The following is a 17190-nucleotide window of genomic DNA, read 5'->3' as shown; positions in this document are numbered from 1 at the left end:
AGTGTATGACGATTATGCAATAATAAAACGCTGTGCTGCTGTCACCAATAACATGAATGACTAACGGTAACAGAACCAATCACATTAGACAATTATTAAAAGAAAACCCCTTATGCCACGACTCATTTTATAGGCGCTTACTGAGATATTTTAATAATTAGGCTCACATGCAGATGTTTCTTCTCCTGCATTTGGATCTGAGCTACATGGTCCATTTTAAATGTTAAAGAAATTCAAATGAATTAGCCCTCTAAACAAGTTGTTTGAGAAAATTATGTCTATGATTTAGCAATAGAGAAACTCTGAATTTGTAACAGAGACTTAAATCCTGCCACCCGTGTTTCAGCTTCTGGTCTTATCAGCAATGAAAATCTCAATTCAAAACTTGTGCTTTACCCAAATCTATTCTTTTATACGGTTGGCATGGCTGAGTCACCAGGTTTTAGCAAGGCAGGAATCAGGCCTGTAAACAACGCTGCTTTATGATGTGGTGATCAGCTCCCTGCGTGGAAACTGAAACACACGGAGACGCCTACTGTACCTGCTACACGACTCGGGGAGCCAAAGTCCACTGGGAGAGCTAGCTTTCCTGTTTACCAACAGTAAACTTCTTATGCATGTAACATGCAGTAGTGCTTTTAAAAAAATCTTGAAAAATGATGTATCTCCCACTTGGGCAGGGCTCAAAGCTATTGCTCTCAACGTCTATTATTTTTATATAAAAAGTCAGTGTTTTTCAGTTCAGGATTAAGTGAAGGAAGGAGTATATTTAATAAATTAGTGGCAGAAAGCAGATGCAAAGTAGATATGTGCACGCGCGTGCACACACACACACACACACACACAGAGAGAGAGAGTTATATATATTGGCTCAATGGTGACTCGTTTAAAGACCTCTTAAGAGGATGAAGAGAGTTAATTTTTGAGTAGCAGTTACTTCACTCTGTGCTTAGTATTGAGATTTCCTATCTCAGTAACCTGCATTCATCACTCTGACTTTATGATGTTTAGAGCTCAGTTATATCTTACATTATATTTGCAATTTAAAAAAAGCATCTACTCTCCCATCACACACATTTCTTATGCATTAAAATATGAAAAATGCAAAGCGGGTAATGGCAACTCTTGGTAGTTTCCAAAAGTAAAATAATCTATAAAGCTCTGAGGCTAAACAGCTTCAATATTTCAGCAAAGTGCCAGCTAAAGGCACATAATATAAGCGGTTTCCTTTGAGTAGAAGATGATGAAAATGTCATTTGTATTTACTTGCTGAAGTTATCTGAACATCTACTGGGCAAAGCATCATGAGCCCAAGACTTAGTCTGCAAGGCCATACCTACAGGTTCAAAATCCAGGCAGAGTAATGGACACGTGTGCAAGTCTGCTTAATCCTGGGCTCAGACTGAAGCAATGCTCTCCCCTAAGTCAGTGAAGCACAGAAAACAGTTGACTCCTATCTCTGTTCTGCCTTCTCTCCTCATGCATTGCCACCTTGCTTCATTTTTCCTCTCCATGGCCCACCCCTTATTTCAAACCCTTCAGAAAGGGGGTGGAGACCCACACCCAGCCAATGATGCAGGCACAGTGCTCAGAACTGCATTACTGTCATAATTTAGAATTTGATTCATTGCTGGACAGACTGCTCAGGAGCTGCAAGGTTCCAGCTCGCCGCAGGCTCTATGGAGAAACACAGCCCATCAAAGCAACAGGCCCCCAAGGCACCCAGCACATTTGATGACACAAAACCAACCGGCACCCTGCAGTTGGCACAGTCCAGTTGGAAAAAATAAAATAAAAAATCATTTGTTAATATATTTCTTATTGATTTCAGAGAGGAAGGGAGAGGGAGAGATAGAAACATCAATGATGAGAGAATCATTGATCAGCTGCCTCCTGCATGCCCACAACTGGGGATTGAGCCTGCAACCTGGGAATCTAACCATGACCTCCCGGTTCTTAGGTCGATGATCAACTACTGAGCTATGCTGGCCAGGCTAAAAAAATCATTTTTTAAATTATTTCTCCAAAAGAAAAAGCAACCTTTGTGAATTGACTTAAGAACCGTGACATAAAACAAAACAACAACAAAAGATAGAAAAGAAAAAAAGAAAGAACCCTAGGCACTGACAGATGTCTGCTCTTTCTCCTGTTTCCCCAACCCTCTTTGAGTCTCCAGAGGGGGAGGCAGCCTAACCTGCAGCCCATTTCGAGCAACATGGGAATGGAGGACCGCCCTACGAGAGGTCTCACCCCAACTCCACTGAAGACCCCCTCTGACTGTGAAAGTGTTTCTCACAGGAGAGCTTGAGAGCGTCCAGGAGTTCATGCTCAAAGTGAATTTCATCATTTCCTCTCTGTGCAAATCCCAGGGTATTTATTTCTCTTACGTAATTTCCAGGGAGTCCGTTACACGACCCCGTCGACTCGGGGACCTTACCATCAAACAGTCACCATTGGTGAGAACCACCAAGGACTGATATATGACTGCAAAGGACCTTAACAATTCCTGGAAGGAAAAGGGTTAAGAGCCAGTAAAAACAGCATCAATTTACACATAACCTAGTGCGATTACACTTTGGTTCTCTTCCTTGCAAGGAACGACAACAATGGCAACTCCATAACTAATGCTTCTGGTCTGGAAAACCTTCTCCCTGAAGGACACGTCTCACCCGCCACGGATGATCTCAACTGCCTCTGGTGAGAAAGGCCCTCTACACAGCGAGATGGGCTTGCTGGTGAGCTTCCTTTCCAATGGACCTGAAAGATTCATGGCATCGTGGAAAAATAATCCAACCCTTGGGCTGAAGCGAACAGCCTTGTGTGATTGGTTTGTGATGGTCTGAGTCAAGCCGACAGGTTCTAGAATTATAATTGCTTTGTTCCAATCTTAACTTGCTAGGAAGGGGGGTGGCTTGAATATCCAGAGGACTTGGTTTCAGAAAGAATTAGGAGCAGATAAAAGCCATTGCACTTACTTTAAAAAAAGAAAGAGAAAACTGACCCTGAGACTATTGCCTTTCATCAAGCAATCAGGCATCATGCTCTGCCTTCTTTCTACAAAGCTTAGGAAGAGGATTGTCTGAGCAAAGGGAAGATGGAAGACCTGCACTTGTTGTCCTGTAAAAATCGATGCCCCATCGGGTGAGTGAGGCAGATGCCTCAGTCCTCTCTCTCCTCACCCTGCAATGGAGGCTTCTCCAGGTGAGCAAGCTAGTTGTCAATGGAGCTGGCAGGAAGGGTTCGGTTGGGGCAACAGGAAGTGGGCAGAATCAGAGCCTCTCCCTCTCCCCAACTCAGATCCCATGATGAACCAACAGGCCCCCTTTCCCTTTTTTCCTCATTTCCCTTTCTCCTCAAGGAATTTCCCACCAGTTGGAGAGCAAGGACATCAGCTGTCACACTGATGAGAGAAGTTGCACTTTTGCCCTTGGCTGTGGCCGTGTCTTTGCCTGTAGAACCCACTAGTGCTATAGGGCCTGCAGCAGCTGCTGCAGCGATGTCCGGCCAAAGGCCCCCCACTGCTGTCCTGTTCTCCTCTTCTTCCTTAATGTCTGATCACAGACTCCTCAAGAAAAACCTCTTGCTGCTTCCTGGCCTCGGAGCTCAAATATCTAGATCACTAGGTATCAGAAGAGCTGGTCTTGGGCCTTCTGAGGACTACTGATTGTATTAGACGTTCTGATGAAGAACAGAACTAAAACGAAAAAGGCAGCAACCCAGGAAAAGAACAGGCACTTAGAGATGGGGTCACGGGGAGACTGTTTTTCCAAAAATCACTTCTTCAGAAAACTCGCTGCTTTGTGTGGAGTAACTTCCCTGGCACCACAGACAGCCACCTCTGAAATGAGTTCTCCCAACGTATCCCGTTCCTTCTGTGCATGAAAAACAATAGAGGGCTGAGCAGGTTTGATGGGAAAGTATCTGCATGGAGAAAATGACCCAGAGCAGAGATATATGTTTTGTAGGTGAATATTCTTATTATACAAGAGCCATGGAAGAGAAAGCCTGTTTCTGAAACCTGGGCTGATTTGGCTCAGTGGTTGAGCATCAATCTATGAACCAGGAGGTTTTGGTTCGATTCCTGGTCAGAGCGCATGCCCAGGTTGTGGGCTCTATCCCCAGTAGGGAGCGTGCAGGAGGCAGCAGGTCAATGATTCTCTCTCATCATTAATGTTTTTTTCTTTCTCTCCCTCTCCCTTCCTCTCTGAAATCAATAAAAATGTTTTTAAAACTTGGGCCTTTTCTGATATTTTACATCAAGGATGTCACTCTCTCCATGGTTCCAGGTCAGTGGTCTACAGACCACAGCTCTCAGGCCAAACCTGGCTCACCATCTACACAACTCATGAGTGTTTTTACACTTTTAAATGTTGGGAGATGAAGGAAGAATAATATTTTGTGACACTTGACCATTTTATAGAATTCAAATGTCTATATTCATAAAGTTTTATGAGAAAAGAGCCATGCTCATTTGGTTTGATAGTCCTTGTTTTTGTGCTACAGGGACAGAGCTGACTGGATGAGAAAAAGATCATATGTGGCCCTCAAAACCCCAAACATTTACTATCTGGCCCTTTAGAAGTAAGTTTGTTCACCACTGGCCCAGAATAATGCTATGGAACATAAGGCCGAATTGAATAAAAAGAGTGTGAATGCTAGTCCTCATCTGTGATTCTAGTCGGCTGATACTGAATACATTAAATGTGCTTCCATAGAGAACAATTAGTCATTCAAACCATGTGGCATATGTGGGTAAATGTTCAGGATTGCCTCCAGGACTCAATTAAATAGAAACACAACAGGGGGGAATCAAATATAAAGATGGATGGGGTTTATAAAATAATAAGTGACTGTATTTCATGAGCCATTTTTGGGAAAAAATTCATCAAACATTAAAAAGAAGCAAGCTCACTCATCTTGGTGGAATTTTGAGTTTCAGAATCTAATGAAATGGAAATGGTGATATTAATGACCTCAAACAATACAGGATTTCCCCAAATGCTCTCTATTTAGTATTAAAATTTTTTATTTGAAAAGGAATTTTAGTAATCTTTGGGGTTAAGTATTTATCAAAAATCCATGGAAACATTAATCCTCTTCCTTATCCTGTTTTTTATTTTACAAACATGGAAGAGAGAGTTGAACACGGTCTTCCTTCAGGTTCCACCCAGAGTTATTTTTCTGTTTATCTCTGGCCAAGCTAAAAGGGCGGAAATTTTACCTCATTTTATTGGCCCTTTTAACAATTTGATCTACTAGAAATCAAGGTGTTATAATCAATTTTAAAATCTTCTGCATGAATGTGAGTCCTCTAGGAGTTATATAATTTAAATGATTATGATATAAATACAGTTCAATGAGTTATTACATAGTTCTCCATGCCCTGGGTGGTTTCAGTACTATGGCCTTTAACAGGACATAATTGTATTATTTCTCCTGTTTGTTTTTCCATGGTTACTTTAATCTGATGATCTCCAAAGTTTGATCTAAAAGCGGTGTTACTATTCCTAATATTATTATCCCCATTATCATTGTCATTTTCATAACACGGAATGCTGGGCTAGACACCACAACATTCTTTCTTCACAGCCAATAAGTGCATATGAATTTAAAAGCAAATTACAATGTCTTGTCTTTTCACCACAATGTTCATAGAGGAATATAGAGCTCCTTCATTCGGGCTCCTGGAAAGATGAAGTATGCTCGCAGCTATCCTTGCAAAACATCAGAACACAAAAAGATATTGCATTTAATACTTCCAAGAGTGTTCCCTTGGTAAGTATTTGTAAAGAAGCCTACCGACACGTGTTCCTGAGCCTTTCTGCTGCTTACATAACAGTTCACAAAAATCAACAATTTACTGCAGCCATCTGATAAAGAGCAATTCTACGATAAACTAAATATAAATCCATTCCCTACTCGAATAGTATTACTATCGAGTCTACAGCAACAAACACAAAATACGCATTCAATTCAAGTGGATTTGCATCCTTATTCATCGGTCAATCCTGTGAGGCATGCCCACACACAGCTTCCCGAGCAGGACCCTAACAGAAGTGTGCCTCCAAGCCTCCGCCTGGGTCTGTGCCTCGGTGTCACCCTGCCCTCCCTTGCAGACTAGCTGCCATCCCTTCTCAACTCTGCCAGGACGCTACTTCTTTAATTAGCCCCTCCCTCCTACCTGGTCTATTTTCTCCTCTCTATGGGATCATTCCCATCTGTTCATAAAACATGCTGAACTCCCTCCCACTTACAAAAGAAAGAAAAAAAAATGCAAAGAAAGAAAGAAAACAGAAGGAAAGCTTGACCCCAGATCTCCCTCCGGCTCGTACTGCTTCATGTCTCTTCTCCCCTTTAGATCAAAACGGCTCAGAAGGTGCCACCACTTTCCCACCTCTCATGTTCCTTCTCTCTGACCTCCCTGAGGGGGCACGGACCCCGGGCACTCACTCCAAAGGCTTCCATGCTGAGTCCCACCGCAGCTCTGTGCGCGCTCCCAGGGCCCCTGAGCGGCTCCTGGTGGCCCGGGACCGCTTGGGCCGCTTCCTCTCCTTGGCTGGTAAACAGCCACCCTTCCCCGTCTTTCCTCAGGCCTCGCAGACAGCTCGCTCCTTCTCGCCCCCCTCTGATGAGTTCCCTACGTCTCAGCCTCCCCACGTGGCAGTGTCCCCGGCTCTAGGACCACGTTTTCACGTCTCCATCCAATCCCCGGCAGATCCCATGCAAACCTGCACCGGTAAAGGCAGAGGTATGCACAGGGCCTCCAACCTTACAGCCTCAGGCCCGGCCTTCTGTCCTGCCGCAGACTCACATGTACAACGTCCTACTCCTTTCCCCACCCGCGCATCCAATAAGCATCGGAAACACACTCCGGCCAACACGGAATTCTTGACTTCGCTATTCGCCCAAACTCTGAAACTTCTTTGTGTGCCAGGGTCTGCGCACTGACTCAGAACTCTATTTCCCAGGTACCCACATGGTGTCCCTTCTCTATCCCGGGTCTAGAACATTCTCTTCTAATATCCCGAGCACATGTTTCCTCCAGCCACAGGCCTTTCCTGACCACCCTCGCTGAAAGGGCGCCCATCGCTCTGGGCCCGGACCACGCCGCTAGTTCCCGCCAGAGCACCACCTGCACCTGTCCTCACGTTCTGCGTTTGTCTATTTGTCTCCTCTCGCCCCTCCTACACTGCAAGTCCAAGAGGGAAAGGTCATTTTTCTGTTTAGTTCGTTATGGCCCACACGACGTCTAGGAATGCAGCCCAAATATGAATATATGAATTAATGAATTTTAGGAATATCAGGTACTGCAATTGAAAACTCTTATTTCACTGAATGCATTAATTCTAGTTTGGGCAAAGAGACTAACAAACTAACAGGCAAGAAAGGCAGGAAGGGAGGAAGGGAGGAAAGAAAGGAGGAAGGGAGGAAGGGAGGGAGGGAGGGAGGGAGGGAGGGAGGGAGGGAGGAAGGCTTAGACAGGAAAATAAAGCCATGCCTTAGAAGGAGAATTATTGTTCATGGCAGTAAACTCTGGGTACAGATGCATAAGCAGTAGATGTGGATTGATGAATGGGTTCTACTATTTAATTATGTGAGTATAGGCAAATGTTTTCTGATTCTTAGCATTTCATTAATAAAGTGGTTAGAAGAAGTACACGGGAGGTTTTCCTGTTTTAAATCTATGAGCTACATCTCTCATTTGTAGTGGCATTATACCTCTAAGTGAGACAATATGGGGACATCCTATGAGAGCATCTTGTGACAAATGTTAAGAATGGGCACCTTTTTCAGACACTAAAAATAAAGATGGGTACCGCGTATTGGCCATTACTCTGTGCTACGGACTGTCTTAAGTATTTTTACCTGTAATGTGTCATTTAATTGTGACCATGTTATGAGGTAAGTACCTTTACCCCTATTTAACAGATAAGGAAACAGGCTGAGAAGTCTGAGAAGTTGGCCCATGGGGACACCACTAGACACCCACAGAGCTAGGATTCAAATCTAGGTCCTTGGACTGCCGAGTTTCTGTCTAATTAAATTAAAGAGTGTAACAGAGAGATACAGAGAGAAAGACAGGGAGACTGATATACAGAGAAGGAGAATAGAAATAGAAAGAGGCTGAGAGAGAGAGAGAAATTGTCATATTAGAGGCAAACAGACCAAGAAATGCATGAAGAGACTCAGCACCCACTCTAGCTTGGCAATAGCTCTGTGAGAACGTATCACTCTCTCCTTCTTTACGCACACACATCCTTATTGGAACTCCATTTTTTCCTAATACTTTCATCCCTGGTTAAAACTATATCCTTGAGCAAATGAGCCCTGATAATATAAAACAGTGGCCATTCAATTCCTGAATTTGTTACTAACTATATATTTAGTCCCTAGCAGACCGAACTCAGCGGGAAGGTGGCCAATCCCATCTTTCTCTGTTCCTGACATAAGTGGAATTTAGGAAACAGAAAAGTCCTTTAAACAAATATCACAACCCCATGAAATGCATAAAAACTCTGATATTATCATGCACATAGTTACCAAGCAAGTCTTTGCTTATTAAAATCCTGTTTATTAAGCTGCTTCTGCACCAGTATATGCATTAATGTGATTATTCTGATACAGTAATTAATACCTACGTTCTGGCAGTTTCCTCTTGCTATAGATTGCTGGATCTCAATGAACATGATCCAGACTATCATGTCTATGTTTGTGGATATAGAACAGCCACCCAAATGAACACCAATTCCATCTTCTAAATATATATTCCACGTGGAGGTAGCAAAGGAAAAATCCAGTCCAAGGAATCCATACTTAGACCACTGGCACTTGCTGCTTTTCAGTGGGAGCTATGTTCTGACTTGAGTGGTACCCATTGTCTTTCATTCAGAGGCCTTCCTGGTAATGTGATTCCCAAGTTATTCTTCCAAACAGCATCCCACAGAAGTGGGGCGGGAATGAAAAGGCATTGGATGTACTTCATGGAAAAAAACATGTGTTTCCTTGTGACCACAAGGTGGCACAATGGTGACCAAGAATACTCAGCCTTCTCAGAATTACAATTACCAGAGGCGTTTACATAATGGTTGCTATTAATAGTTGTTATTATTATCATTACGGTATTTCAAAAAGGCCGACATATCGCCCTGGCGTTTGGTGAAATAGATAAAAAGGGCTTTGATTTACTTTGTGAGCTCTTCTGCTTGCAACATCATTACTATTTTGCTCTCACCCGATTACCAGTCTCAGAAAGGACAAGTAGGTGTGCACATCCTTCATTTTATTTTTAAATATTTTTATTGATTTCAGAGAGGAAGGGAGAGGAAGGGAGAGAGAAACATCAATGATGAGAGAGAATCGTTAATGGGCTGCCTCCTGCACGCCCCACACTGGGGATCAAGCCCATAACCTGGGCATGTGCTCTGACCCAGAATCAAACCATGACCTCCTGGTTCATAGGTCGATGCTCAACTCCTGAGCCCTTCTGGCCCAGAATCCTTCATTTTATTTATTGCCCAAAGCTTTAAAAACAAAGAGCAATAACTTGGATAGTATGTTACATTTCTAGAAGAGGATAAACAAAACTTTATATTGTTCGATGGATCTGATGTCACTCAGATCCATGATTTCATGCCGGTCTCATTCTCCTCTGTAATATCAGAATAAAAAAGCCATTCTGGGAATGTCGGCCTACAGTGAAAGTTCAGATTTGTTATCTGCAAAGTGCTCTTTCCTGAGTCCCACAGAAGACATGCTATTGGGAAGGGTATCCGGAATATTCCAACGTGCTGTCCACTTATTTATGATTGTTTGGTATTAGACCATCTCTCTCAGGCTCAGGGGACTAAGAGGTCACTGGTGTCTTGGGAATCCAAGTCCTGAATCTCGGTCAGTTATACTTATGGGGCAGATCTAAAAGCAGCCACTTCCCCCCAAATGGAAAGAAAACACAGGCTGGCCAGGTACAGTCGTTCAAGTTGCTCACTGCACAAGTCACGGATCTGAAGATGCAACAGGCAGGTTTATAGCACCTTGACCGCACACCCGCCCCACAACTTGCATGGATGAAGCGTCTGCCATTTCATACAATCGAATAGCATCTTTGGTGTCCTTTGCTAGTTTGTCTGACATGTAGGCCGCCCTCGTCAGAATGTTACTGCTCTTCTTCAGTTACCGCATTGTTCTTGCCCTTCCCTGCTTCCCGCCATTGTTAAGTACAAAGGAAACATTTCATCTTTTTAAAAAATCAGACTTGTGTCATTTTTAACGCTCCTGTTTCAAATAGGTCCGATGTGAGAAAAGAATAGTAAAAAAAAAAAAAAATCCTGAAAACCAAGTTCAGCAGGTATCATTACTCTAAATGAACTGTGGGTTCCCTATCACGGGAGCATAGAATGTACATCGCAGTTAGCTATGCATTAAAGAAGAATTTTAAAAGAAGCAGAAAATAACATGAAATTAGGACTTTCCTGTTAAATTCAGGGAGCACCATAATCATGAGAATAGGAAAGATTACAGTAAATTACATATGCTAATGAAAAAAATTCTTAGAATGCCAACAAGAAACCAAAATAGAATCAGGACTAAAAGCAGAGGGAGGGAAAAATCATTGCATTTTATGGCTGTGAGGAATCACGAAGTAATTTAAAGCAACATCCAGGCTGTACGTGGTTGGAAACAGGGGACCAGAGAGGCTGAGTAACTTTCCGAAACCCCCCAGCTCATTAGTGGCAGTGCTGGGACTGGAATCAATTACTCTTGGCTCTTAGGAGCAGGAAGAGAAAACACTTAGAAAATTGACTTCAAACATCAGGATGAAAGCATGACTATTTAGGAAATAAATAAGTTTGTGATAATTAGTAGAGGATTATTATCCTATAGCTAATAATGCCTTTGCATTCAGATTCCTTTGAAACCGCTATTATTAGGGACATATAGAAGGAAAACAGGTAAAACAGGTAATAATTATTGAGCAACTCCTATGTGCCTTACTGGCCAGATAGTTATGTGTACATGTGTGTATATGTAACTCCACACACATGTACAGCCCGCCCTCCATATCCACGGGTTCCATGTACAGGGATTCAATTGACCACCAGCAGAAAACACTCAGAAAAGAATTTGTTACACTGTTGCTGATGTGTACTCTGTAGTTAGGCCTTTTGTGGCTGCATCTGTACTAAGCATGTACAGGCTTTTTTCTTGTCATTATGACTGAAACAGTATAGTATAACAGCTATTTACACAGCGTTTACATTGCATTAGGCGTTATATGTAGAAATGACTTAAAGTATATGGGAGGATGTGTGTAGGTTATATGCAAATATGATACCATCTATATATATAAAAGCCTAAGCAACCGGAACAACCGGTCACTATGACGCACACTGACCACCTGGGGGCAGACACTCAACATAGGAGCTGCCCCCTAGTGGTCAGTGTGCTCCAACAACCAAACTCCCCAAGCTGACCAACCTCCCGCAGTCCCTCACCCCGGCTGGCAGGCCCTGATTGCCCAATTGGGGCCAGGGCTTGGGCTGGGACAGGGAACTGGGCGTGGGTGGCAGCGGACATGGCCCCTTTCCCAGGGGGGCCAAGGGCCGGCTCCCTCCTCGAGGCCAGCAGCCAACCTCCCATGCCCCATCCCTCCCCCTGGCTGGCAGGCCCCGATCGGCCCACCGCCCTCCCGCCTTGGTGGTGGCATGGCGGTGAGGGAAGGAAGAGACAGTAGGGGGGGAACCACGCAGTGGTGGAGCGCCAATGGTGGTGGCGGCGGCCAGCGTCCGGTCCTTCTGCGCCCGGCCCAGTAACCATCGCCTCCTCTCTGGCCTGGTCCTGATCGGCTTGGCCCCGATTGGCCCTGATCACCTTCCTGGCCTAAGGACCCCCACCCATGCACAAATTTTGTGCACCGGGCCCCTAGTATTCTATAAGGGACTTGAGCATCCTTGGATTTGGGTGTTTCAGGGGTGGGGGTCGGGTCCTGGAAACAATCCCTTGTGGGTATTCTGGGATAGCCCTCAAGATAAATATCATCTCCTTGGAAAAACTGAGTCTCAGTGACAATGACAAAATTGCTCAAATTCACACAGTTGCCAAAGGGCACACGCAGAATTTGAATCCACTTCTGTCTGAGTTGAAGACCCTGCTCACACCAAAGCCCTCCCACTGTGTGCCATAGAGTAGAGAAAAAGGATTGTTCCTCCCTCATCCAGATATCCATCCACAGGCCTGTTCTCTGGCACATAGAGTGAGGCTCTGAGCCTCCGGGTGGCTTGCAGGCACCTCACAGACCAACAGCCAATAGCAGTCGGTTGGGGTTGTGCTGGGCCATGCCTGGCTAATGAGCCTGCTCCTCCCAGGACCCCTTTAATCTGCCGGAACATGTTGAGTGCATGGTATTCGGACAGAAAGTAGTGAAATCGTTTCTGAAATAGCTTGAATGCCCAGTGGGTCATTCACAAGGGGGGTCGCCTGTACAGCACGCAATCTGATTCCTCTTGGTTTGCTACTAGTCACTAAGCCTCCGCATCTCTGAGCAAAGTAGAAGTTTGGTTCCCTAAGCACCATTTTCCTAATCCTGATGCCTCCTGCAATGGAGAGGAAGTGTGGTTTACATAACCCAACGTGGTTTTGATAAGAGAGTACACAAATCATTTGCATTCAGATGGGAGTAATTTATATTTCTTCTACCCAATGATTGCTCTTTTTAATCCCCGCCTCCCCCACCTTTTTCTTTTTGCTTCAGTCAATGTTTAAAGTTATGGAATGTTAATTAATGATCAAAACACTGAAAGAGATGCTGACTTTGCTGCTGGCGATAATACCTTCCCCTTTCTTAGGCCTCATTATGTGCCTGGTACTCACTGTTCAAGCACTTCGCAAATATCGCTTGCCTTAACCTTATAACAGCTCTGGTGGTGGTGGTGGTACTGTTCTGTTCCTCACTTCACAGTTGAAAAAACTGGGGCATAGAGAAGTTGAGTAAATTGCCCAAAGTCACATAGGAAGAAAAGAGTAGAAATAGGAACCAAGCCCAGGCAGTCTGGTTTTTAAGCTGCTCTCACAATCGCAACTTCATACAACGAGAAAAACTCCAGACAGGAGCACTAAGAATCAGAAAGGCCAGCTGAGTTGCTCCAGGTTGCACAGGGCGGCTGTGGTCAGCGTGCGTCTGTGGGACTGTCTCGGATGCAGCTCCTGTCCTTGCAGGTCCTGCCTCAAGCATGGACCACGTGCATTAAGGGTTGAAAAGCCCCGCTACTCATGGTGTTGGCCGGTTCCCTGAGCCTGGCCCTGCGGAGGACTGAATGTTCCTGCTCCGCAGGTGAGAGGCTTGGGGACGGTGATCACCAGGCATGAAGCACTGCCCTGAGAAAGGGGGAGCCTTTTTCTTTTTTAAATATATTTTATTGATTTTTTACAGAGAGGAAGGGAGAGGGATAGAGAGTTAGAAACATCGATGAGAAAGAAATATCGATCAGCTGCCTCCTGCACGCCCCCTACTGGGGATATGCCCGCAACCAAGGTACATGCCCTTGACCGGAATCGAACCTGGGACCCTTCAGTCCGCAGGCCAACTCTCTATCCACTGAGCCAAACCAGTTAGGGCGGGAAGCCTTTTCTTTTGAATTCAATCATTTTTGTTCACATTTTCGATGAGGTTCTCCTCACTCGTCATTGCTCTTAACAGCTCATTCCACATTTATTTTTCCTTGCCCACACACCAGCCCCTCTAAATAATGACAAATTAACAGTTCAGCTCAGAAAGCACGTTTACAAAACAACAGGCTTTTATTTCATAGTGGGTCTTGGAGCGATCGCCTTTCCCAATGAGTGACTGCAGCATGAAAACACTCAACCTTATGGTCAGCGGTGGTTCCAGGTCCTGGGCTCTAGGCTGTCCCTCCACAGCTGTGTCCCTTTGGGCACCTACTCCTCTACGGTGGAGGGGTCCGCATATGTAAAATGAAATCTGGCTAAACGACCTAATGTTCGAAGAAATAATCATCTTTGGTTCTGGAATGGGCTAGCTCTTTCCTTACCCTGGTCCCCAGGGCTAATCTCCATCCCCCGCCCCCCACCGCCCTCCCCCAGGCAAACTGGTATCCGATAAAATCAACAGGTAGCACAAAAAATAATTGCTCCGAAACATGTGCTTCTAATTCAAATAAAGAGTCTTTACCCACAGTGCACAGGGCGCGTGACCCAAGCATTTTCTGTGGACATTGGAAGGTTTCTGGTAACTTTCTGCAAAGTTTTCCCAAGGTCTGAGCCTCTGGAGGCTCGTTCTGTCTCAAGTTCAAGTTACTCAGATAGTGATTAAGGCTGGTTGATAGCCCCCGTGGTAAATGATAGCACAGAGAAAAAGCACGCCCGGGCTGTGTAATTTAGCAAGACCCAACCTAGCTGTTTGGATTTTCATCCCCCGGGCGCGCTGAGAGCTCTCAATGACTGACCTGTGCCCCTCTGCCCGCCCAGGCGCCCAAGTTTCCAGGGACACCCCGACCTCGCGACTGCCCAGCTCGGGTTTCCTTATTTATTTAGAATCCCCTCAGCCTCAGCCCAGCCGCTTTTTCGTGCAACGACAGACTGGAGGTCCAGCATTTATGAAACAGCATAAATCAATGAGACCCAACAGCAAGCGGCCATCACTGATTTATTTGTCTATTTTCCCTGCTAGGGACTCAGCAACGAAGTCTACTGAACTTGGAAACACGTAGCCATGTTGAGATTAAGTCTCCAAACTCAACACAAAAGATGCCCGACGTTCCCCGGGAAGGAGCGCGGTGCGGGGTGACGTGAAGGGGCAAGATGCCAGCTGTCCCCAGGCAGACCTCAGGACCTGACCAAGGAGCTGCGAGAGGGCTGCACCGAGTGGCTTTGGGACACTGGGTGCCACGCAAGAACGTGGGAATTCACTTGGGCATAACGTCTTCTTCCCGGAGAGAAGCGGCAAAGCCACGCAGGCCAAGGGTGGTTTCCTGGCAACGCTGTGATTTTTGTCTCTTCAGGAAAAGGGGGTCGGAGGCCCTGCTTGCCCTCCGGCCACAGATTGATCTGAGCTGAGTCCCTAGGACAAGCTTTCGTTTTCAAAGGCCTCAAGTCCAGGAGACCCTTTGGAAAGAATTTGGCAAGCGCCTCCCTGCTGCTCCGTGTGTGTGTTTATGTGTGTGTGTGTGTGTGTGTGTGTGTGTGAGAGAGAGAGAGAGAGAGAGAGAGAGAGAGAGAGAGAGAGAGAGAGAGAGAGAGAGATCCCCACAGGCATTTCGGGGGTGGGGGGTAGGGCAAGGCGAAGTTATTTTCTCTGGCAAATGGGTCATGCTGCTCTTTTAAAAGTGAAAGGGAGAAAGAGGCCACACCAAATTTAGCACGGAGGCAGGGCCTGTGATTTATCGAGGAGCGAGGGTGTGCAGGGGCGGTTTCTTAGAAGCCCAAAGGCAAAGCTTATATAAAACACATACACACACACACACACAGGGGCTGGTACACACGCCTTGCAGAACACTGACAGCAGAAGGATCCATGCTCACAGTGGAGAGAGCTAAGAGCATCTTTTCCGCTGGGTGGACTTCGTGCCCAATCTTTCAAATGGGTGCGGCCCAGGGAGTCCACTTGCACAAGCCCTGGCCAACTCAGAAGAAATGAAAGACACGCATTTCAAGGGCAGGCCTAGGTTCCTTGGTATGTATTTGTACAACTGAATACGGTGACGCGATGGGTCTCCCTGCGGGGTAGGAGACACAGTCCCAGCACAGCTCTGCTTTTGAGCCCGAGTCTCCGTGGATTTCAGATCCTTGGCCCCAGTCGGTCCCAGCAAGACACGGAATATCACTGGGGGGAGAAGAGCAGAGGGGGGTGGGGTTGGGGGGATAAAGGGCAGCAGGCCTGGTCAGGCCTTTGATTGAAGTCACTCAGTCATCAGTGTCTCGGAGGGAGTTCCCAGCCAATACTCTCTTTTGTGTTTGTTTTACAACAGCGGTGTTTCCTAAACTGCCCAGAAAAGAAGTGGCTTCCGCAGACAACACGTCCGTCATCTTTTCCTCACCAGCCTCTGTTCCCTGCGTAACTGCCTTTACAGCTGCGGCTCGCCGTGCCCGTGGATAGTCATACTCCCTCTCACGCGTGCAGGGGGAATATGCAACCGGCTGCTCCCCTTCCTCCTTCCTCGGTGTCCCCTGGAAGGCGTGTCCTTCATTCCCCATCTCACAAGAGGGTGGCAGGAGCTTCAACTACCACGTGTGAGGTTCGGAAGGAGGCATGCAGCGGGCAGAGGGCACGTGCCCGCTAAGCCAGCTTTTCTGGAAGGTCACATCCGGAGTTCTGCTGACCTCTCCTGGGCCAGAAACCCCCCACATCAGCACCAGCCCCTCCCCCAGCCCCCCCAGCTGCAGGGAGACTGGAGAACATCACAGACATTTTTTTTTTTAACCAGGACACATTGTGGTCCCCATTGGGACGTTGTTAGAAAGAATCAAGAATGAGATATTTGATGACCTGGAGATTTAAACGATCCACCGGCCTTTAGGTCATGGGGATTAGGTGTGTATGTGCCAGCTTGCTGAGCTGGAGGTCCGCCAGCTCCCTCCCTGTGCCCCCTCCTCCCTCCCTGTGCCCCCTCCTCCCTCCCTGTGCCCCCTCCTCCCTCCCTGTGCCCCCTCCTCCCTCCCTGTGCTCCCCTCCTCCCTCCCTGCGCCCCCTCCTCCCTCCCTGCGCCCCCTCCTCCCTCCCTGCGCCCCCTCCTCCCTCCCTGCGCTCCCTCCTCCCTCCCTGCGCTCCCTCCTCCCTCCCTGCGCCCCCTCCTCCCTCCCTGTGCTCCCTCGCTTGCTCGCTCAGTGGGGACCTGTACAAGGTGGGGTCCTGCCCTGATGTCCCAGCTGGTGGCCCCCCTAAGTTCACTGAGTGATTTCATCTTTAGGGAGAAAGGAAGAAAACACATTTGACCTCCTTCTCATCCTTGACTCAGCATCTGAAGCTAGAAATGCCTTTTTCTTTTTAAGCTTCTGTGAGCATCACTGTATTTGGGGAGTTTTCTTAGGCGGTGAAGCACAACCAAGGATTTACCAGTCAGTAGTGCTAGTATAAATCATGACAATGCAGAGAAATGCCATTTTGCAGGGAGCCTTCTTGCAATGCTGAGAGAAGCACCTAATTGTAATGCGGATGTAGCTATTGCACCAGCTGGTCCAA

This window comes from Myotis nattereri (assembly GCF_964212035.1).
Source record: "Myotis nattereri genome assembly, chromosome: 16".
NCBI classification, from domain to species: domain Eukaryota; kingdom Metazoa; phylum Chordata; class Mammalia; order Chiroptera; family Vespertilionidae; genus Myotis; species Myotis nattereri.
This window is presented reverse-complemented; position numbering follows the sequence as displayed.